This window comes from Hippoglossus stenolepis, chromosome 16, assembly GCF_022539355.2.
Source record: "Hippoglossus stenolepis isolate QCI-W04-F060 chromosome 16, HSTE1.2, whole genome shotgun sequence".
Lineage (NCBI taxonomy): Eukaryota > Metazoa > Chordata > Actinopteri > Pleuronectiformes > Pleuronectidae > Hippoglossus > Hippoglossus stenolepis.
Window position 1 is genome coordinate 23,054,194 of NC_061498.1, and position 22,582 is coordinate 23,076,775.

The following is a 22,582-nucleotide window of genomic DNA, read 5'->3' on the forward strand; positions in this document are numbered from 1 at the left end:
CCAGGTGAGCTGTACGCCACCCCCCTAACAATGTTTTGAGTGTAATATTCTACATTTCGTCTTTTAATCCTGATATTAATTCCCTTCTTTGTTCATTATATTTGTTACACTCTATCAATACATGAGAGACAGTTTCAGTTTTTTTGCAGTGTTCGCAGAGTCCAGTTGGGTGCTTGCCTATTTTATGAAGTGTATCATTTAATGATAATGATTAGGACAGCAGAAAGTCTACACATCTACCGCCGCAGGCTAAAAACACATCTCTTCCGACTACACCTTGGTTAAGAAGATGATGGTCTAATAACCAACTCTGGAGTTTAAATAAATAAAAAAATAAGCACTTGTAGTACTTTGTAGTTTGGCATTTTTTAAGCTAATGTATTTACATGATTCTTGCTCTTCTGGGTTTTTTACCCTCATGGTTGCATGCACTTATTGTAAGTTGCTTTGAATAAAAGCGTCAGCTAAATGACTTTTGCCTTCTATGTACCGAACCCTGACTGGAAATAAACGACCACTGTTTTTTGAAAACCGGACACTGTTTCAGAGTTGTGCTTTTTGGTCTTCAGTTCACGTACTCAGTCATTACAAACCCTCTCTGATGTAATCTGAGGAGAACATGAAAACCTTCGTAGACAATATCTTGTCTGCATGAGGATTTGATTGACTTAATACTGGCAATTGCTGACATGCTGTCAGATGCAATGACAATCTCATTGGCCTGGCCACTTTCCTCCACCCACTGCAATGCAAACAGAATACCCAGTAATTCAGCTGTATAAACTAACAGGTTATCTGAAAATCGTCTTTTAACTGCTACGTCAAACTGCGGAATGAGGAATGCAGCACCTGTATGCCCATTTTGTGGCTCTTTTGAAACATCTGTAAATATAAATAACTTATGCCGATACTGATCTATGTCAGGGGTTCCCAAACTTTTCAGCCCCCCAAAATATCGGTGCCAGAGACTGGTGACCCCCAACGACCCTGGATGTGGTATATAATGTTGCGCACAGCCACGCTTACGCACTATTAGGCCTATGCAAACACGGGCATTAATACAACACAAAAGAACAACAGCCTTACAGCCATGATATTATTTTATAGTAATTTAAGAAATAGAATCTCCCTGTATAAACAGCAGGGCTGAGTGAACATTCAAGTATAAACAATTGCGCAGGTGATGTCTGTGTTTGTCTGTTTGTGTCAGCAAACAGACAAATGCATAACGTGCAGCAGACACCTTATTGCTGCCATGTGCAAAATCTTTAGGGTTATTTATTTTAGCCTACACATTAGTTTCATTTCTTAAACTCACTAATGAGATGGGTGGGCAATATGCATGGAGCAGAGCAAGTCCATTCTGGGCTTTATTTTGGAGACGGCGACTCAGAGATTATTCTCCACGTTTAGCTGCGCTCTGTATTTATTCTTTATGTATGTTAGGGCTGAGAAAGTCTTTTCGCACAAGTACGCCAGCCTTGTTAACCAGTCAGGGTCAGTGAGGTGGTCAGCGAGCTGGGATCCATGCTCGATCAAAAATATGCGCACCTCGTCCCGCAGCTCATACAGGCCGCTCAGCACATTTCCCCGCGAGAGCAAGTCTGATATTGAGAGGACGTGTGTTTATGTAGTGGACCATTTTTATCGCAGTGTCAAGAACATGTTTAAGCTCTCGTTCAAGTGTTTTGCTTGCAAGAGACTCTCTGTGAATAATTCAGTCTATGGAATTTACGTGCGGCGCCACTTGTAAGACTCTCGCTTTCAGTCCTTTCTTTTTCCCCAGCATCGCTCCAGCCCCGTCCGTACACACAAGAGATATTCCTATATATATATTAAGATATTCCCTCTTCTTTTAGTTTTGTAAAAATGTCCTCACCTGTGCAGCAAAACAGCATTAAGTTTTCCGTCAATACTGTATCTGACGAAAACAATCAGCTGGGCAGAGTTTGATATATCTGTGGATTCATCTAACTGTGAAGCATATTTCCCTTTCTTAACTCTATCAACCAGCTGGCACTTTATGTCCTGGGCCAATATCGGTGATGCACCGGGCAATAGTCCCATTAGCTCACGGGCTAATTTATCCCCATGCATGGCCCGACTTATAGCCACAGCAGCGGGTTTAATCAATGTTTCGCCGATTGTGTGATTGGCTTTTTTGCCTGTGCAATTAAAAATGCCATCTTATATGATGCCCTTTGAGCTTTTGCTGGGATTGTCTGTTTGTTTAGTAAGGACTTTCTTTTGGCCTTGCAACTCTTGCTCCATTCTCTAATCCGTGTCGTAATAACCTCATGGGCCAACAAAGAAAAAGGAAAAAACTGATGGAAATGTTTTTATTTGCATGGTTTTATTCAAATTTCAACTCATACTTATGTATATATTTATCACAAATTTCCATGGTGGTATCGCTGACATCGGAACAGTGGGGCTGATGTTAATGTTATATAATCCTACTTGTTGTGCTTTAGCATTCCCTATCCACCCGAAACTAAAAAATCTGGATTTATTATGGTCCCAACACTCCTGTTATACAGCTTTTGTAGGGTGTGAATTATTGTGTCCATATGCTGTGCTCTGGTTTGGTGGCTTAAAAGTGAGTAGCCATCTAGCCTCTTATGGTATAAGTATCCTATTTACCAATGTCTCCAAACTGAGGGCTTCCTTTTCCGAAGGTTCATTGGGCTTACTAACCTATTGTGCCAATGGTTACCGGAAGGTGTAGCCGCTGAGTCAAAGGTTCATCGGTAAAGCTGTTTGAGTGGTCAGCATCCATGGCTAGTTTGCTTTAGGGCAGGCAGCAACCAAGGTGCATGTGATCAAGAGCATCTTATTTTTCTAAGTCCTAATCTCTAGTGCCGGAGTTTGACATCTCTAGCTCGAAAGCTGAGGTAATGAGCATCGAGTTATGCACCCATTGCAGTCTGTGGCAGACTGCCTGAGTCTGCTGAAACAGCTGCTCTTATACTGTGCTGCGCTAAAAACCAGAACATCCTGTTCTGGAAGGCGCAACCACAGGGGGACATTAGGGGAACTCCAGTCAGAGAACCGGTTAGATCTGGCACACAGTCACAGAGCTTTATGAACTTTGTACACACTCTTTTGTTGAACCTTAGATGCCCTTACTCACAATGGGCCACCTCCCTTTCCTCTGCTGATTCCTCCTTCATGGGCCTTGAGTATAACTGTGATGGATTTTACCAGCTACGACTCTTTGACACCCTTCTTACAACATTAAAATGAGTATATAATAATAAAAATGATTAATACAACAATAATATGAATAAATGTCAATAAAAGCGATTATGATATAATGATAAATGATAATATAATGATTTTCAAAATAAAACATAATAAAAGATTGATTAATAAATGAGCTAATACTTCATCTAGATAAGCAATAAACATATCCTTTTCCTTTGACATTCTTTCTTTCTTACAGTTTTTCATAAGGGAATAGTCAACTTCAGTTGTTCTCTCTTTTGATGATGTCATCAAAATTTGTTCCAAGCAATATGCCTGTGGATCTGTCCTTTACTCTCCTCCAGTTTAACATTCTGTTTACCTTCCTGGCTCTTAACATAGTATTATAAGGGTAAGAGTCGGTCGAATAACAGTATTGAATCTGATCCTGTTCTGAGCAATATTGGTGACCATAATAGCCATACTTTACTCCTTCATAATATTCAGCTGAGTGTACCATGGTTGCATGCAACCCTAGAGTATAATGGATTAGGTTCTGTTTCTTTCCTTAATTACTTCCTGCACATTCTTTGCCAGGACTGTAGGTGGAGCTAGGCATCCAGTGCATCTTCTAAGTTCTACAGATGGAGGCCTCCGCTGAGGCCGTTTGGAGATCCGTTCAACCAGGTCATACAGATGGCCTGTGTGAAGGGAAGCCCACTGTTGCTTAAAAACATCTCAAGGTAGTAACCTTCCTTATCTGTGAAACTATAAGTGGAAAAACAAGGCGTTAATAACACTGTCTCGTATGGTAACAAACCTATAGCTGAAAATCTATCCCGCCCAGTACCGTATGGTTAAGATATTTCTCTCCATAATAAATTTATATGCCTCATACTACAATCTGTCTTATTATATGATCGTCTGGTTTCATCAATTTATTCTCCAATTTCAAAACAGTAGGGCTGTAGTTGTTGTCCACCATGCCAATCATTAACTCTCTCTCCCCCTTCTTTTACTTGTCTAAATTGCCAGGGAAGAGATTATAGAGCGTTGTGTTTACGCATTATGAAAGTTTGTCATAGCAACTGTGCCGTTCCCCCATTCTTGGTTATGTGGATTTCGCAAAATCTGGTACTATCATGTAATACATCGTTAGGCCTTGGTATGTTTCGCTATGAATCCAATTCAGGCCTGGAGGATAGCTTTTCAGCTTATATCCACTCTTTAATTCCTGTAAACCCCAGGGAAAGAAACTGCTTCCACCTGGTTGTGGTCTAGGCTTTGTAGGCACTCTCCCGAACCATTTATAAAAATCGTTGTGGAAGGAATTTTGTTTCACAGTTGGTTTTTGCTCGGAAGACCCTCTTTTTTTCTGTTCTCACTGAGTAGCAGAGCAGGGAGTGCGGGGAATGCACCAGGCCGGTCGGCTGCAAAGCCCTGCCAAATACAATGAGTAACTATGTCCTGACAACAGGCACAAGTCCCCGGAATGTATTTTCACCATTCCAATCTATTAGTTCTCTCCCATTTTGCAGGTATTAAACCTTTGAGAGCCAATTTGATGTTTTTAAGGCTCTCACCCAGCCAAATGTTGTCCCCCGAGCAGCTCAGGATCCACACGGCTTGTGAAATGTGAATAAAGAGATCTTGAGGGTCAAGGTCAGGCTTGATTGGGTAAGGAGAGGCCATTTTTAAATTATCTTCCTAATTTGCCTAGGATGAGTCTGACCACATTTTTCTAGGTGGACTACATTGCCGTCCTGGAAAAGGACCACGTCTTGACCCTCAAGTTTGGTCTTCAAGTTCCCTGTTTCAGGATAAACCTTCTTCCTGGTCACCCACACTCGATCTCCTGGGGAGAAAGAGGGGACAAAGTCACTTGGGTCTAAAATTATTGGATCCTTTAATTATGAGTATTTCATCTACCCACTTGTTCTTAAAGTGTGTACCATTATCCCTACGCATAGATTTTGTCCCAGGCCATCTGCATAGGTGCTCACCCATACATTTTGCAACAGCTCTACCTGTGGCTGTTATTAGTGGGTACACATGTTTATAAATCGTCACATTATCAGCTATGATTATGAGATATTTATTCTATTCTATACAATGTCGGCGCTAAAATGGATCCCTGGGTCTTTGCATGATATCCTAAACTGTTCTGGTGTGGCCCTCCTGAACCCATCAACCATCGCACATGGCTGACATCTCAATCTTGTTTGTGTTGTAAGTGTTTTAAGGTTAGGTATGTGAATATGTTTCTGTTTCAGAAACCTATGGATCTTTTTGTATCCAATATGCCCTAAACCTTCATGCACCTCAGTGACAACTTGAGAGGCTTGATCAAGTGGCAGCTTGGTGTGTGCATGCTCTCCTTTTCATTCTGGTGGGAATATTAAGGAAAGTCTTGCCATTTTAGGCCGGGCTTGGGCCAGGCTATCTACTTCTCTATTTCCATCATGATCAAAATCCCTAATATCAGTGTGACTATTTACATGAACCCATTCTATATACATCATTCTAGTCACTTCAGAAATCAACCCCCACTGGTGAGCGTGGGTTAGAGGTTCACCTTTCACATTAGTGAAATCCCTCTGTTTCAAGTTTTCTAACTCTTGTGTACCTGCTTTGAAACAGTTATAACTGTGTAGTAATACCCTTTTTCTTTGCAAACAGAAGACCCTCTAAAATAGCTGTGCCTGAACACGTTCCTGACCTTTTAGCTATTAACATGCCATTCTCATTTTGTAACACAAACGCTCAAACTGCCTCCTTATCTTTACCCTGGGAGCTTCCGTCTGTGAACAAAGTTATCTTTGGTTTCTCCTGTTGTTTCTTCTATGGGATCACATCATCTACTTTTGCACGTTTCAAAATCTGACCTTCAGTTTTAAATTCTACCTGTGGGTGAATTATCATCATATGCCATTTTCCCCATCTACTCATCAAAGCTTTTGCTCCAGCCGTAGTTTGTTTGTTGCTTCTTTAATTGAAGGCAAAGGAGTGTAGAAAATCAATTTTTGTGTGCCTGCCACTTCTTTGAGAGCGGGCCAAAACCTGTATGCAAGACAGAGGTATTTTTCTTCGACAGAATATTTTTCTTCAGTAGCTCACCAGCTAATTGAGAATCAATCAATCAAATTTTATTTGTATAGCCCATATTCACAAATCACAATTTGTCTCATAGGGCTTTAACATGGTGTGACATCCTCTGCCCTTAACCCTCAACAAGAGTAAGGAAAAACTACTTAAAAACCCTTTTAACAGGGAAAAAAGAAGGTAGAAACCTCAGAGAGAGCCACATGTGAGGGATCCCTCTCCCAGGACGGACAGAAGTGCAATGGATGTCAAGTGTAAGAGAACATCAAGATAAAGGTTTTAGCAGCATTGATTAGGGTAAACATTTTGAAGTATAACTGAAGGTCAGTGAATTGGTGGATTAATGTCATTAATGGTCAAGTGTCTGAGGAGAAATACTATGTATCGAGCAGTCCTGCTGCAATCATAGTCTATGGTCAGCAGCCAGCAAGATCATGATCCACCATCAAGATCGGATGCCACTATAGTCCACAGTCATTGTCCACTGCCGCCATTAGGATCCATCATCAGCTGCCACCTCGGTCGTGGTCCACTACCAGTATCTGATGCCAACACGATAAAGGATCTGCCTTTATTATCACGATCAGCCAGCACGATGCAGAATCCGCCATACTGGATCCACCATTACGACCTCTGATACGTGATCCACAGATCCTAATCCATGATGTGGCCACAGCCGCGGCCCTGGATCTGGGGACGATAAGGCAAAGGGACTCCGGGAAGAAGTCAAGTCAGTAACATGTATTGATGGGATATGAATTACTTTGATGTGATAACGATTGAGAAGAGGAAGGAGAAGCTGGAAAGAGAAGCCCTGTGTCATGTGTCCCCGACCTTCTAGACCTATAGCAGCCTAACTAAGAGCAGGTCTAGGACAAGCCTGGACCAGCTCTAACTATAAGCTTTATCAAAAGGAAGGTTTTAAGCCTACTCTTAAACGTACAGATGGTGTCTGCCTCCCGAACTGAAAGTGGAGATGATTCCACAGGAGAGGAGCTTGATAGCTGAAAGCTCTGGCTCCTACTCTACTTTAGAGACTTTAGGGACGACAAGTAAGCCTGAATTCTGGGAGCGCAGTGCTCTAGTGGGTTGATAAGGTACTAACAGCTCTTTAAGATATAATGGTGCCATATTGTTAAGGGCCTTGAAGGTGAGGAGGAGAATTTTAAATTCTATTCTAGATTTAACGGAAGCCAGTGTAGCGAAGCTAATACTGGAGAAATGTGCTCTCTTTTCTTGGTTCTTGTCAGGACACGTGCTGCGGCATTTTGGACAAGCTGCAGAGTCTTTAACGACTTACTGCTGGAGCCTGATAATAAGGAATTACAATGATCCAGTCTGGATGTAACAAAGGCGTGGATTAGTTTTTCTGCATCCTTTGAGAAAGGACATGTCTGATTTTGGAGATATTACGCAAGTGAAAAAAGGCTGTCCTAGAAATTTGTTTTAAGTGAGAATTAAAGGATAAATCAGGATCAAGATCACTCCCAAGTTCCTGACTGTTTTATTGGAAGCAAGGGCAATTTCGTCTAGCGCAGCTATATCATTAGATAATGTATCTCTAAGGTGTTTAGGGCCAAGTATTAGAACCTCTGTCTTATCTGAGTTTAATAAGAGAAAATTGCGGGTCATCCAGGTTTTTATGTCCTTAAGACATGCTTGGAGTTTAGTTATTTGATTACTTTGTTCAGGTTTTATTGACAAGTATAACTGGGTGTCATCCGCATAGCAGTGGAAATTTACCGAGTGTGTCCTGATAATGTTTCCAAGTGGAAGCATATATAATGAGAATAAAATTGGCCGAGCACAGAGCCTTGTGGAACACCATGGTTAACTTTGGTGCGCACAGATGACTCATCATTAATTTGCATGAATTGGGAGCAGTCTGAAAAATAGGATTTAAACCATTTTAGGCGGTTCCTTTAATGCTAATTAACTGTTCTAGTCTCTGTAATAAAATATTATGGTCAATTGTGTCAAATGCTGCACTAAGATCTAACAGAACGAGGACAGACACAAACCCCTGATCTGAAGCTATTAGAAGATCATTAGTGACTTTTGCCAAGGCTGTCTCTGTGCTGTGATTGGCTCTAAACCCTGACTGAAAGTCTTCATATATATTATTTTCCTGGAGAAACTCACACAGCTGATTGGCTACAACTTTTCTAGGATTTTAGACAGGAAGGGAGATTAGATATCGGACGATAATTGGCTAAAACCTCTGGGTCTAAGGGGTTTTTGAGGAGGGGTTTGATTACAGCTATTTTAAAAGACTGTGGTACATATCCTGATGATAATGACAGATGTATTGTGTTCAGTAATGAACTGTCAATTAGGGGCAGAATTTCTTTAAGTAATTTTGTAGGAATGGGGTCTGAGATACAAGTTGTTGGTTTAGAAGATGAGATTATTTTGGTCAGCTGATCGAGGCTGATCAGAGAGAAGCTGTCTCAATAATTGGTAAGATTCTTGCCGCTTCTGAGTTTTCTATTCTTGATGGGGTATTAGTGCCAATTGAGGGCAGGAGATGGTTGATTTGATTTCTAATAGTTAGAATTTTATCATTAAAGAAATTCATAAAGATATTTCTATTTAGGGATCGGAATACTGGGTTCGGTGGAGGTGTGACTCTCAGTCAGCCTGGCTACAGTGCTGAAGAGAAACCTGGGGTTGTTTTTATTCTCTTCTATTAGTTTTGAATAGAGGCGGCTCTTGCTTTGTGGAGGGCCTTCTTATATGCTTTAACACTATTCTTCCAGTCTAGGAGATTTTCAACACGGTTGCTGGAGCGCCACTTCCTTTCTAGTTTTCTTGATACTTGTTTTAACTCATGTGTCTTGGAATTATACCACGGAGCTAATTTACTATGTTTTATATGTTTCTTTTTTAGAGGCGCTATTGAGTCTAATGTTAATCGTAATGAGTTTACAGAGCTATCGATGAGATGGTCAATCTCAGTGGAGCTAGGGTTTTTAATGAATTTGTTGTTTATATCGACGGATAGTACGGGTTTAAATGTAATCGGAATTATTTCCTTAAATTTAGCTACAGCACTATCAGGTAAACATCTTGAAAATGAGTTCATTATTAGTGGCATATATTCTGATAGTGAAAAATCGAAGGTTATTAAATTATGGTCTGATAGAATTGGATTGCGCGGAAGTACCGTTAGATGTTCAATTTTGACACCGTATGATAATATAAGGTCAAGTGTGTGGTTACAACAATGAGTAGGTTGGTGTACACACTGACTGAAACCAATTGAGTCTAATTGCGAAATAAATGCTACGCTAAGGCTATCTTTATTATTGTCAACATGAATATTAAAGTCACCAACAATAATAATTTTATCGGTCTTTAGGACTAGGTTTGATAAAAACTCAGGGAATTCTGTTAAAAATTCTGTATAAGCCCCAGGAGCACGGTAAACTACAGCAAATATGATTGGCTGTTGGTGTTTCTTGGATTGGCGTGGAAGACTAAGAACAAGACATTCAAATGAGTTGTAGCTTAGTTTAGGTTTAGGAGAAGAATAAAGTAGGTTGTTTTGAGCCCAAATTTCTAGCCTCAATTCCTCCTGCGTCACTTACTTCCAGGTGCGCCTCCAAAGGAGTTTCCATGATTCTTTTTTCTAAATGTTGTGCTGATTTGATTACATGAGTTTTCACAGTCCTATAGTGCTCTAAATCCTCTTCTGTCAAGGAGATATCTTTCGGAGCATCTTTCTTTCTAAGCTTGCCTTTCAATTTGTGGAGAGGAGCTGCTTTTTCACTCAAACGAGGGATATGATTGCTCACGTACTCACATGTACCTAGAAAACGCTCCAAATCGGTTACAGATTTGGGGTCCGGGAATTCGCTGATTTTCTGTTTATAGGAGTCAGTTATCTCTTTACCGTGAGAGGAGATTTTGAAACCAAGATAAATTAGCTCTGTTTTACCAATTTCACATTTTTTGAAGCCTAAAAAAAAATCAATCTCTGCTGGGTCCATATTCTTGGTCGGATCGTTCTGTCAGGGTGCGGTGAAGCAGTAGGACCCAGACGCAGAGTATTAACAAAAAGTGTAATTTTAATGAAAAAAGAGTCTTTAACAGACTAAGAGCACAAAGGGGAAAACTCTGGAGGCTTACACAGGGGATGCAGAGGTGCAGAGGCTCAGGAGACCCAGGATCCGAAAAAACACAGGAGATCCGGACAGGCATGACAGGACATAACGACGGTTAGACAGGAGATCACAACTAACAGACGACAACGATCCGACAAGGACAAAGGGAAGCACAGAGGCTTAAATACACACACAGGGAAGGCAGGGGCAATTGGGCACAGGTGGAACACATGAGGACTGGTGCAGACAATCACAGACAGGAAGTGAAGAAAGAAAACACACGGAACAGAGACTACAAAATAAAACAGGAAACAGAACACGGAGTGTGAAAACATGAAACCCAGAAACAACTCAAACAGACATAAACAGGGATAAACATGAGACAAGAGGCGGTAGTAATAATTAAACTGAAAACCCTTCTTCAAACAGAGGTGGAAACTAAACACTGACAAATACAAAACCATGACAAGAACAGTGCCTTAGAAGCCAGAACAGTAGGGCCGTCCGAAGCGTGGTGACCAATGACGGCCGACGAAGGACCAGGGCCTCTAGAAAGGCGAATAAACAGATTTAGTAAATAAAATGACAAATACACAATTGCAAGAGTAATGGGGCCATATGTAAATGGTTTTGTATTTATATAGCGCTTTTCTAGTCTTGATGACCACTCAAAGCTCTTTACAGTACAGTTTTACATTCACCCATTCACACACACATTCATACATCTATTAGCAGCACTTTGTTGTTCTATGAGGGGCAATTCAGGGTTCAGCATCTTGCCCAAGGACACTTCGGCATGCAGATGGGGAAGACTAGGGATCGAACTGCCGACCTTCAGGTTGGAGGACGACCGCTCTACCCCTCAGCCACAGCCGCCCATATGTACCACCTTGTCAAGCCAAAGCACAGCTACACGCAGAACCGGAGGGTGAGTCTCCACGGCCGTAGCTGAATCAAGCTGTAGCACAACATGCACAACAATCATCTGCTGGGATAAAATAGGCCAGAGAGATAGGCAGACAACACTACCTACCAAGCAGACCCGCAACTGCGCCCTGAAGGCTGATACGCACACAATGGCTATGAATGACAAGCGATGGCAGAGTGCATTACCTGTGTATAGGGGATGTCCGAGTGGTGCGCTGGTTGTTGCGCCAAACGCCAACTCCGCCACGGCAACGAGGCGACTTCGTCCACGCCGAACAACAGACTCCGCCACAGGAGACGAGCGGAAACGGAAGGAGGGATAGCTATGCCTGGCCCCTTCCTTAAATATGGGGGCGCATGACGTCGCCTAGCAACCAGCGCACCATGAAAGCAGGTAAAGTGCCCCGCAGCGGCAGGGAGTGAGCGCGCCTCGGGCTACATCTATCCCGCCCTTTTGCATTGTCGGCCCGACGATGGACAGAAAGGTCTGATTAACACCAAGGCCTGAAAATGGCCAACTGGGAATTAGACACCGGGCCTGGAGGTCTATTGGCTGCATGGTCCTGGTGATCAGCAGGCCGAGGAAGATGATGGACATTCGAATGGTGGCCCGCTGTGGAACGAGCAGATCTACGCAGAGCCAACTGACTGGGACTTTGCTGTTCAATTGGGTACCATGAAGGAGCTGGTGGTGAGGAACCTAAAGAAGCAGGAGGTGTTGCCAGAACGGGCCTGGTCTGCAATGGAATTATGACAGGAGGACTTTCAAGACGCAAGTTCCTTGGAACCACTGCAGGCGGTGGGAAAAGGGTTTCGGGAACCAAGACCCATAAGTCTCCGGCACTAGAGGAGCCATCAGGACGGTGGAGAGGGCATCTTAGATGGGGGAGTGGCAGCCTCATGCTGGACCACGGCCTTTAACATGGCCCGATGTACGTTTCTGACATTATGCAGGTCACTCACAGGGGCAACCGTGTAAACTGCTCCATCACCGGAGGGGGCCTTCACAACCTGGTAGACCAGAGAGTTCCAGAGGTCTGGGATTTTATGTCAACCTCTAACACCGTGGTCCCTCAGGTACACTAATTGGTCTACTGGGAAAGGTGCATCTCGGACCCGCTGATCATGCCACTCTTTCCTTTTGCTAGCAGCAGCCAACAACCGCTCACGAGCACCCTCAAAAGCAACTCTGAGTCGAGCTTGGTGTTCAACCACCCAGTCCTGCACCTTGGCAGGTACTGGATCCTGAACTCAACCCAGGAGGAAGTCCAGAGGACGCCGAGGTTCCTGCCCAAACATTAGAAAGAAGGGCGACTCACCAGTGCCCTGATGAGGTGTGGCGTTGTAACAAAACAGCACCTGGGACAGACAGGAGGCCCAATCCCATTTCCGTGATACTGGCAGGGTACGAAGGAGGTTATGAAGAGTTCTATTAAACCACTCACATTGATTTTGTGACACCGTACAAAGAGCAGAGCTGGTGAATCAAAGAACTCTCGAAGTTCCTTCCTGATCTGAGTGAAGGCAGCCCGGAACACCAAACTTATAAAACCACTCATGAACCAAGACCTGAGCCACAGTGGAGGCTCGTGGATCCCGTGTAGGGACAGCTACGGTAAATTTACTAAACACGTCTGTCATTACCAGGACATTTTCGAACCTGTTCCGGGAAGGTTCCACCAGCGTGAAATCAATGGTCACGATCTCATTGGGTCGGGAGGCAAGCAGGTGGCCCAAAAAGCTATGTGGCACGTGCCCCGAGTCCTTAGCGACCTGGCAGCGCTCACACTCTTGAACCCAATTCTTTATCTCCGAAGACATTCCTGGCCAATAGCAACGCTATCGAACCAATTCGGTAGTCCGCTCGATGCCCTGGTGGCCATGGTCTTGGTGAAGCTGGTTCAAGGTCTCCTGCTTGAGGACTGCAGGCAAGATCAGCTGGAGAGACTCCTCTCCCCCGTTTGAACGGAAGACCCGTCGGAGAGGAACCCCGTCTTTCTCCACCGACGGAAGACCCATCGGAGAAGAACCCCGTCTTTCTCCACTAGGCGGTCCCATTGGCGCAAAATCGCCATGACTGGCTTGGACAATTGTCACCTGTCTGCTGAGGTGGGCAAAGCTATCCGTCGCCAAAACACAAACACATCTTTTAGGAAGGGATCATCCTCCTGCAAGGAACGGAGATCGGATGCAGAGTGGGATGTAAGAGCTGAGACTAGGGACTGAGTTGCAGACACCACTGGATCTGGGTGTGGCCCTTGCTGAAAGCCTCAGGGGACTGAAGTACCAGGCAAGGAATGAGCAACTAAATGGGAGCCAGAAACATACTGCCGTGAGAGCGCATCAGCGTTCCTGTTGCTGTGACCTGAACGATACTTGATGGCAAAGTCAAAGTCGGCCAACTGAGCAGCCCATCGTTGCTTCGTGGCCCCCAATTTGGCAGACTGGAGATAGCTCAACGGGTTGTTGTCGGTATAGACAAGGCACTTATGCCCCAACAAATACTCCTGGAACTTCTTCATCATGGCCCACTTGAGTGCAAGGAATTCCAGCTTCATGGAACTATAGTTCCATGAATGTGTTGCGCTCGGTGGGCCGAAGGCCTCTGCTGGCATAGGCCACAGGTCTCACGCCATTGTCAGTCTCCTGTGAGAGGACAGCCCCAAGACCACTATAGCTGGTGTCAATTTCTAAAATGAAAGGCCGCGAAAAGTCGGCATATATTAGCACCGGGGACGAGACCAACTTTGACTTCAAGGCCTCAAAGCTCGCCTCACACTGAGGTGTCCACCCGGCACCCAAAGTCTGGCCTGGCCCCTTCTTGGACTTGGTACCTGCCAGCTCGGCCACCAGCTTATGCAGAGGGCCAGCCAGCTGTTGGGGTCAGGCCAGAACAAAGGAGAATGACGAGGCCTACATGGGCCTTTGAGAGCCTGCCTCGAGTTGTTTCCTGCCGTGAGGCCGAAGAGCACCCAGAATGCTTTTGGGGAACCCAAGGTTGTTAACCGCCGCCCAGGTTTAAACTCGGGCCTTCCATTGGCTGAGAGCCAACAGACCCCACGGCCCCCCCTGGAGGGAGGCCGGACACTTCTCAGGTAATAAATACAGAGAATCCCTTCAATTCATTGCTCATTCCCCGGCGCTGAAGATTTGACCACAACCTCTCCCGGTTACTCCAGACGATCCAGCCGCTCAAAGGGAGCAACTCATCCAAACGTTTGTATTTTGATTTTTACCTTAAGTTCATTCTTCCCCTTTTTGTGAACCTTTTTTTGACCTGAACTTTATTTTGAAATGACCGCGGCAAAGTCTTTCACTCGCAGGCCGAGTTCCCCAGACTTTTTCTGGATCCACAACCACAGCTGCTCCTCAGCTGTTCATCCCTGCAGAAGGGCAAGAAACTTTCGCCAAGGAGAACGAGACGAGGCCACGAACACAAATTCACTTGTCTTCCCGGAACGCGCCGCTCGCGCATCAACGAACCGTGGACCAGCAACAAGTAAGAGGCTTATGTCTGGGCAGAGACTAGTTTAAACATTAGCGTGTTATTATTTGAGTGTATATTTCTGTAGGACCGCCGAGTCCCTTTGTTTTGTGCCAGCGTGTCGTGACGAATCTGCGTTTCCGGCCACATCGCGGCACTGTTTACCAATTTTGCGGAGATTTTAACCCATTAAAAGATCGGTACACAGCTGGACGGATCTTAGTTCGTCCGCTTGGGTACCGAGTGGTAAAGTCCCTGCAAAGTTGTCTCTGGCGGTGTTTGAGATCTCCTCTGATCATTCTTTGCATGTTTCCTTTTCTCTCTCTCTCTCTTTTCTCCTAAACCCGCCTGCACACACGTTCCGACCTGCATCCACATAATTCACGTGTTATACCCGTTCGGGGACTTAGATAGTGCGATCGCATTCAGCGCTTTGAACCACGAGATAGACCAAAGCATCCCTTTGTTCTCCATTTCCTGTTGGTCAAACCACGAGTTTATACCGCCATCTTGAATTTGATCCTACGTCAAATCACGTGGTTAGACCGCCATCTTGAATTCAGTAACACAACACCACGCGGTTAGACCGCCATCTTGAATTCAGTAACATAACTTTATTGTTTTTAATTAATAATTTTATTATTTTAATAAATAATTTTATTATTTTAATAATCATATTTTATGATTATTAATAATTAGCCATCATCAAGTCTACCTACTATTGCACAACACAGCTTTACAAAACCCTCTACAAAGCGACAGTAGTAGTTGGTGAAACCGAAAAAGGAGCGCAGTTCCGATATGTGACGGGGGCGCTGCCAATTAGCCACAGCCTGGATTTTCTTGGGGTCTGTGGAGACTTCCTGGCTTGGGATGACATGCCCCAAGTAGCCAACCTCCCGTCGAAAGAACGCACACTTTTCGAGCTTCGCTTTTAGGCCTTCCTTTTGGAGCCGACAAAGCACTAATTCTAGCCTCTGCAGATGTTGTTCAACAGAGGAGGAGAAGACAATAATATCATCAAGATAAAGTAGCAAAGACTGACCCTGCTCATTACCAAACATCCTCTGCATCAGACGCTGGAAAGTGCTTGGGGCATTACACAAGCCAAAAGGCATACGATTGAACTCAAAAAGGTCAAATGGTGTACAGAATGCAGTTTTGGGCCGGTCCTGTTCTGCCATAGGAACCTGGTTGTAACCACTGGCCAGATCGATGGCGGAAAACCAGCAAGCCCCAGAGAGTGCATCCAAGCTCTCGTCGATGCGAGGCAGGGGAAATGCATCCTTTCTGGTCTTACTGTTAAGGAGGCGATAGTCCTAGCACAAGCGCAGGTTCCCATCCTTTTTCCTTACCAATACGATGGGAGATGCATATGGACTACTGCTCTCCCTAATGACCCGGGACTCCAGCAGCTGATTGATGTGAACCTTCACTGCTTCGTACTCTGAGGGAGGGATACGCCGGTACCTCTGCCGGACAGGAACCTCATCGGTACACTGTACCCCGGACAACCTGTATAAGGCATGGTGAAACTTGCAACCCAGCTGGTAATCCTGACTCAGGGGGCTCAAACAAAGCACTTTGTCTAGAGAACTGTTCTGGACAGGTGCTAGCAACTAGTTTCATCACCCCTCCAGGTTTGCGCACCGCTTCCTTGCCTCGGACCCTCTGTTGTGCCATAATGCATCAAACGTGATACCATGAAATGGTGTGCCTTTTGGCATTCAATAAATTTGGTTATCAAAATAAAAATATTAAATATTAATATTTTATTATTAATATTAAATAATAACTTTAATTGATTAAAGTTACCTCGGGGCACCACCCTTCAAAGGAAGGGAAAAGATAGCCAATTTATTGATTAAGTCTCATAAAGGTACTAACTACAAATATGGAACTCTGATTAACAATTAAATTAATAACTATAACCAAAATCACCATATAGATAGTTAGCTAAGTTGAAGGATATGGAGTTCTTGACAGTGTAGAGGTTGGCAAAATTCACTTATGCAACATTAATGAAAAAACATTTGTGAAAGAAAATTTATTATGAATATAATAAAGTATAAAAACACAAATTACTAACGGTGTACTTACTAAACAAAGATAGGTATGTGAGTATACATGTGTGCGTGTCTGTGTGAGTCGGCGTGCTTTCAAGATGGCGGCTGGCCAAAGAGATAACACCCTTTTCCCCCCTATGTGCTCCCAAAATGGCTGCTAGCCACTTTGAAGATAACACCCCCTATTGTCTTTACGACATGTAGCAGGGGTCAGAGCTAATTAGGTGAAGGGATATGCGTGTGTCTGTGTGTGTGCCAAATTAGACAAAGTTACTAGATTGGATGCAACGAAAGACTGTGAAGAGCATAACAGACTAACATTACTTTCTCAATAACTTGTACCCAAAATATCACAACACCACAAATCAAACTTATAAACATCACACAGAATCGAATAAACAGTCTTGCTTAGCCTAGTATAATTATTAAGCCCAGTTGTGTTACCCGTCCGTGGAAAGGGGAAAAAGGAAGTTGCTGTGCAGTTCGAAGTTCTGTGAAGTCTTCTGGCTGGTTGTGGCTCTTGCCTTGGTGATTCTGTTGAGCTGTGTAGCTCAGTTGCTGGTTGAAGTTTTCCTGCAGGACATCGCATTGCTGCTAGGACGTTGGTAGAGCTTGGGTTACGAGGAGGAGGTGTCCTTGGTGAGATGAGCTGGAAGCTGCACCTTTGTGCTCCTCCCGAAGAGTTGGATGGAAAGAGAAGATGTGAGCTGGAGAAGAGGCTCGACAGCCTTCCCTCCTGTGGAAGGATTGTCGGAAGAGGCAGAAGAGACAGAAGAGGGGGAGACCTGGCCTTATATTGGCCCGGTGACCTCACAGGTCATGGGGTCCAGAGTGACCAATGGGAGTTGAAACCTGTGTCCCTGGGGGGGGTTTCACACCTCTGTGTGATGTTGATGGCCCCTGGGAGACTGAGTCCTGGAGGGACATGCAGCTTCAGGCTTTTGGCTGCACATATAGGCAGAGCTTTGGTCTCCCAAAAACCAGGTCCCAACACCTCACAATTCCAGTGTGGCCCCCTGGAGCCTGGGCGGCAGACTGATGGCAGTGCTGCAAGGCCACAATAACGGGACCAGGCGCCTGTGACACCGAGGGTGAATAAAAAAGAGAGGGGCCAAATGCACCGAAGAGCTCTTGATAGCATTTGCGTATCACATTCATCCCCAAGATGCCAGGGACAGAAGACACAAAACCAGGGGGGTCTTTGACAACAAGAATCCCACAACGGGGCATCACCTTGCCACACAGTTCCATATCAAGCTCCAAATACCCTATATATGGAAGGGTTAGATTTTGTGAAACTCACCTCTTCACTGATTAAGGTGACAAGTGCCTCTTGAGTTGAACTCTGCTAAGTTTCTATTGCTGGGCCATTACCACCTGGTGCCTGATTGACTCATGAGCAGGGCGTGTGGTCAGCACAGCTGTAGCCAATCATTGTCAACTCTGGTGTTAAAAACCAGGAATTGTTTGAAGCGTCAGCTTCAGCGTCTGTGAAGACCATAGACCAGTGGTTCTTAAGCTGGGTTCGATCGAACCCCAGGGGTTCGGTGAGTCACTCTCCGGGGTTCAGCAGGGGTCAAGACACACACAGTATAGCCCGGTTCGCACTAGCAATGTCGGGCCGTTTTTGTCGGCCGTCAAAAAATTGGCAACACACAATTTTTCTTCGCCGTGTTAGATAAATTCAGCCCACTCGTATTATTCGTGACGTCACGCTCCGCTTGGCCATCATTGGCTGGAGCTGATCACACCACATTGCGTGATCAGGAACTTGGTGCGCTCAGTAGTCGACTTGTGGCTGTTGTGATTGTACGTCATTTGTGATTTTCTTTTAATCTTTCAATCCCTTCATACTAACTATGTCGAGCAAAAAAAGAAAGTGGTTGGACGAATACGTACAATATGGATTCACGTGTATAAAGGAACGTGATGGGAGTCAGCGTCCTCAATGCATGATTTGCAATGCCAAGTTGAGCAATTCTAGTCTAGCACCGGCAAAACTAAAGGAACACTTCCTAAAGCTGCATGGAGATGGGAAATACAAGAACACAACGCTCGCTGAATTCAAGGTGAAGAGAGCCAGATTCGATGAAAAGGCTACTCTGCCTGTTCTCAGCTTTGTACCCATCGACAAACCGATCCTCACAGCATCGTACGAAGTTGCGTACCTGATCGCAAAGCAGGGCAAACCACACACCATTGGTGAAACACTCGTAAAACCAGCTGCGTTGAAGATGGCGAATATCATGCTGGGAAAAGCTGCTGAAGATAAGTTATCCCAAATTCCTCTTTCAAATGACACTATCAGCAGCAGAATAGACGACATGAGCGATGACATCTTGGCTCAAGTAGTTGCAATTCAGCCTCCAACTCGACGAGACCACCGACGTTTCCAATCTAAGCCAGCTTGTTGTATTCGTGCGCTATATGAAAGATGACGTGATAAAGGAAGATTTTTTATTTTGTAAGCCTCTTACAACAACAACCAAGGCAGTCGATGTGAAGAAACTCGTGGATGACTTCTTCAGAGACAACGATCTTTCGTGGAATATGGTTTCTGCAGTTTGTTCGGACGGAGCTCCAGCCATGCTGGGACGACACTCTGGTTTTGAAGCGCTGGTGAAATCCGATGCACCACACATCATTGTTACGCACTGTGTTCTGCACAGGCATGCGTTGGCAACAAAAACCTTGCCTCCAAAACTGGCAGAAGTATTAAAAATTGTAGTTGAATGTGTGAACTACGTGCGAAATAGTGCTATGAAGCACCGCATCTTCAAAGAGCTGTGTAAGGAAATGGGCTCTGAATTCGAGGTACTTCTGCACCATTCTAACGTTCGGTGGTTATCCCGGGGAAAGGTGCTGAATCGTGTTTTTGCCATGCGTGTGGAATTAGCCCTGTTTTTGCGAGAGTACCAACATTGTCACGCAGATTGCTTCGAAAATTCTGAGTTCATTCTCATTTTGGCGTACATGGCCGATATTTTCGATGCTCTCAATCATCTCAGTCGACAGATGCAGGGCGGTGGAGTCAACATCATCGAAGCGGAAGAAAACCTGAAGGCATTTTAAAAAAAGCTACCTTTATGGAAACGACGAACAGAGAATGATAACTTCGCAAACTTTCCCCTGCTGGATGACTGTGTAAGTAAGATCGAAGACGTGTCTGGAATTGGAGACATTTCTGTACCTGGGGAGCTGAAGCAAGCAATTGCCATGCACTTAGATGAGCTCGCAAAGTCTCTCGACGGATACTTCCCCACCAGAGAGTCATATCCAGCATGGGTGAGACAGCCGTTCACGTTTAGTGTTGCGACAGCAGATGTCAACGATGAATACCTCGAGGAAATCATTGAACTTCAGCAGAGCCAGCTTCAACAGCAACTCTGCAGAACAACAACGCTCTCAACGTTTTGTGTCACCAAATCGTACTATACCCTCTTATTGCTAAGAAAGCCCTTGAGATACTCACACCGTTTGTTACAACGTATCTTTGCAAGCAATCTTTTTCGAGGATGGTAGACATAAAAACTAAGAAAAGGAACCGACTTTGTTGCGAAAATGATATGAGAGTGGCACTTGCCAAGGCGAAGCCGCGCATTTCTGAACTTGTATCTGAAAGGCAACAGCAAAAGTCACATTGATTTGCAGTAAATATTCATTGAGTTATGTTTTTGTGTGAAATTCATGTTTTGTTGGTTTTGTTCTTTGAACACAGTGATTTTGTGTGCAACTGATGCATGGTTCATTTTGTGCACTAATAAAATATATACCTATGTTTTGAAGAAATCATATTTTATTTTTCCAATTACGAAGGTTTCGGTGAATGCACTGATGAAGCTTGCAGGGTTCAGTACTTCCAATAAGGTTAAGAACCACTGCCATAGACTGTATATATAGATGGACGTAGGGTCCGTGACGTCACCCGTTGGTTTCTGAAGAGTGAAAATGAGGCTAGTAGTAGGCGTTCACCCGGCGCCATCTTGCCGGTGCTGACTCCTCCTAGTTCATGGCTAACCAATAACTGGGCAAAGAGGAGGAGCGCGAGTGAAGACTGACAGCTGAGCCACGCCCGCAGAGCTCAACGTTACCTGGTTAGCTCAGGCTAAGGAGCTAGGCTACATGCTATCCACGACGCAAACTGGCTAGCGCTGCAGTGTTGTTGCTTCAGGATGGTCGCAGGATGGTCGCTCTTTACAACGAACTCACTAGAGGTAAGTAACCTTGAAACTACACAACAACAAAACCTATTGCTTTATCTATTATCATAATCATATGCTTACATGCCTCAAGTGGTATTTAATATGTAATTGTTATAAAAGTTACCGTTTATTTAACACGTGTAATGAACAGATTGAAGCAAATTAACTACACTACTACAGAGTCGTGTGTTTGGTTGTGACTTGATTTTAATTTAAAAAAGTTAATAAGTTAATATCAATACGCTACATGTGTAAGTTGCATGTGAAATGTGACGAGCCCATGACTGACCGACTTGGACCAATGGGAAGAGACAACATGTATGAGAGCGTGAGGGGGGCGGGACTTCCGGCAGAGAAAAGTGGCAAGGAGAAGACGGCAGCGCAGAGTAGTAGCCGGTGAGAAGTTTTCGAAACGAACTGAAAAGCTGTAAGTCAGGAAGAACCGGAGGACGGCTGGCGAGTCTTAGTGAGAAGACAGCGTCGGAGTCCACGGTGAACGGTGATTCGCACGGCAGGTTCAAGTGTTTTGCTCTCGCCACGCTCTCCCTCCCCCTCCCCTCGGGTCTCCTCCCGTGAGTATTCTGCCACTGGACATTCTCCACGGTAGCACCGGGCTTGGAGTTAGCTACAGCTACTGCTACGGCGAAACATCTCCCCTACCGGGTGTACATGGACACTGTTGACTGACTTTTACGACGAGTGAAATGGACACTATTGACTGACTTTACAGAACGAAGTGAGCGGCACGAACTTTATGGACAGTATCATTGCGGTATATGGACTTCATGCGTACCGTGGTGCAGTGCACTTAAATGACATGTGTTAATGTAATATTTGGTTAGCCGCTGTTCGGTGATACTAAATTCGAATGTATACTGAAGTTCTATTTTGTTGTTTGAACTGAATTGTGAAAGGTGATTCCCTGTGTTAAAGAGAAGGTTTACTGTGAAGATATACGTTTCATTATCTGAATGGTAATTGTGAAAGGTGATTCCCTGTGTTAAAGAGAAGGTTTACTGTGAGAATATACGTTCCATAATCCGAATGATAATTATACTTGAAGACTCACTCCAAACGAATGTTATTATTATTATTATACTGTCTGGGAAAATAAGTTCTGTGTCTAGATAAAATAAATGTGTTTATTTTTCCAGTTAAGAAAACCTGGTCTGTGAGGTTACGGGAAGGGATGGGGCTGTTAGAGTAAACACATATTTCTTTAGATTTACACATCACTGATCTGAACTCATAGTCCTTTAATATATTTGACGGGGATTTCTCACCCGTTACATTTGGCGTCACGAATAGGATGAACTATTGTGTGTCCTTTTAAAGCTGAGAACATTTTATTTCATTCAAATTAGTCTCAGTCTTTTGATAGGGGCTCGGTCCGGAAGTTAGGTCAAAATGACGGAAGAAATGAGTGAGTTGCGTAAGCAATTTGAAGAGCTTCAGACAAAGTTTGCTGAACAATCTGCTCATATGAGCAGGCAAACAATACTTATGGAA

The 22,582-nt window shown here is 44.2% G+C and overlaps 1 protein-coding gene across 2 annotated transcripts in view; it reads left to right on the top strand.

Moving 5' to 3' along the window:
* The window catches only part of LOC118123436 (methyltransferase-like protein 22), a 640,601-nt gene that overhangs the window by 431,660 nt on the left and 186,359 nt on the right, over positions 1-22,582 (top strand). The gene's annotated exons all lie outside the window — the stretch shown is intronic.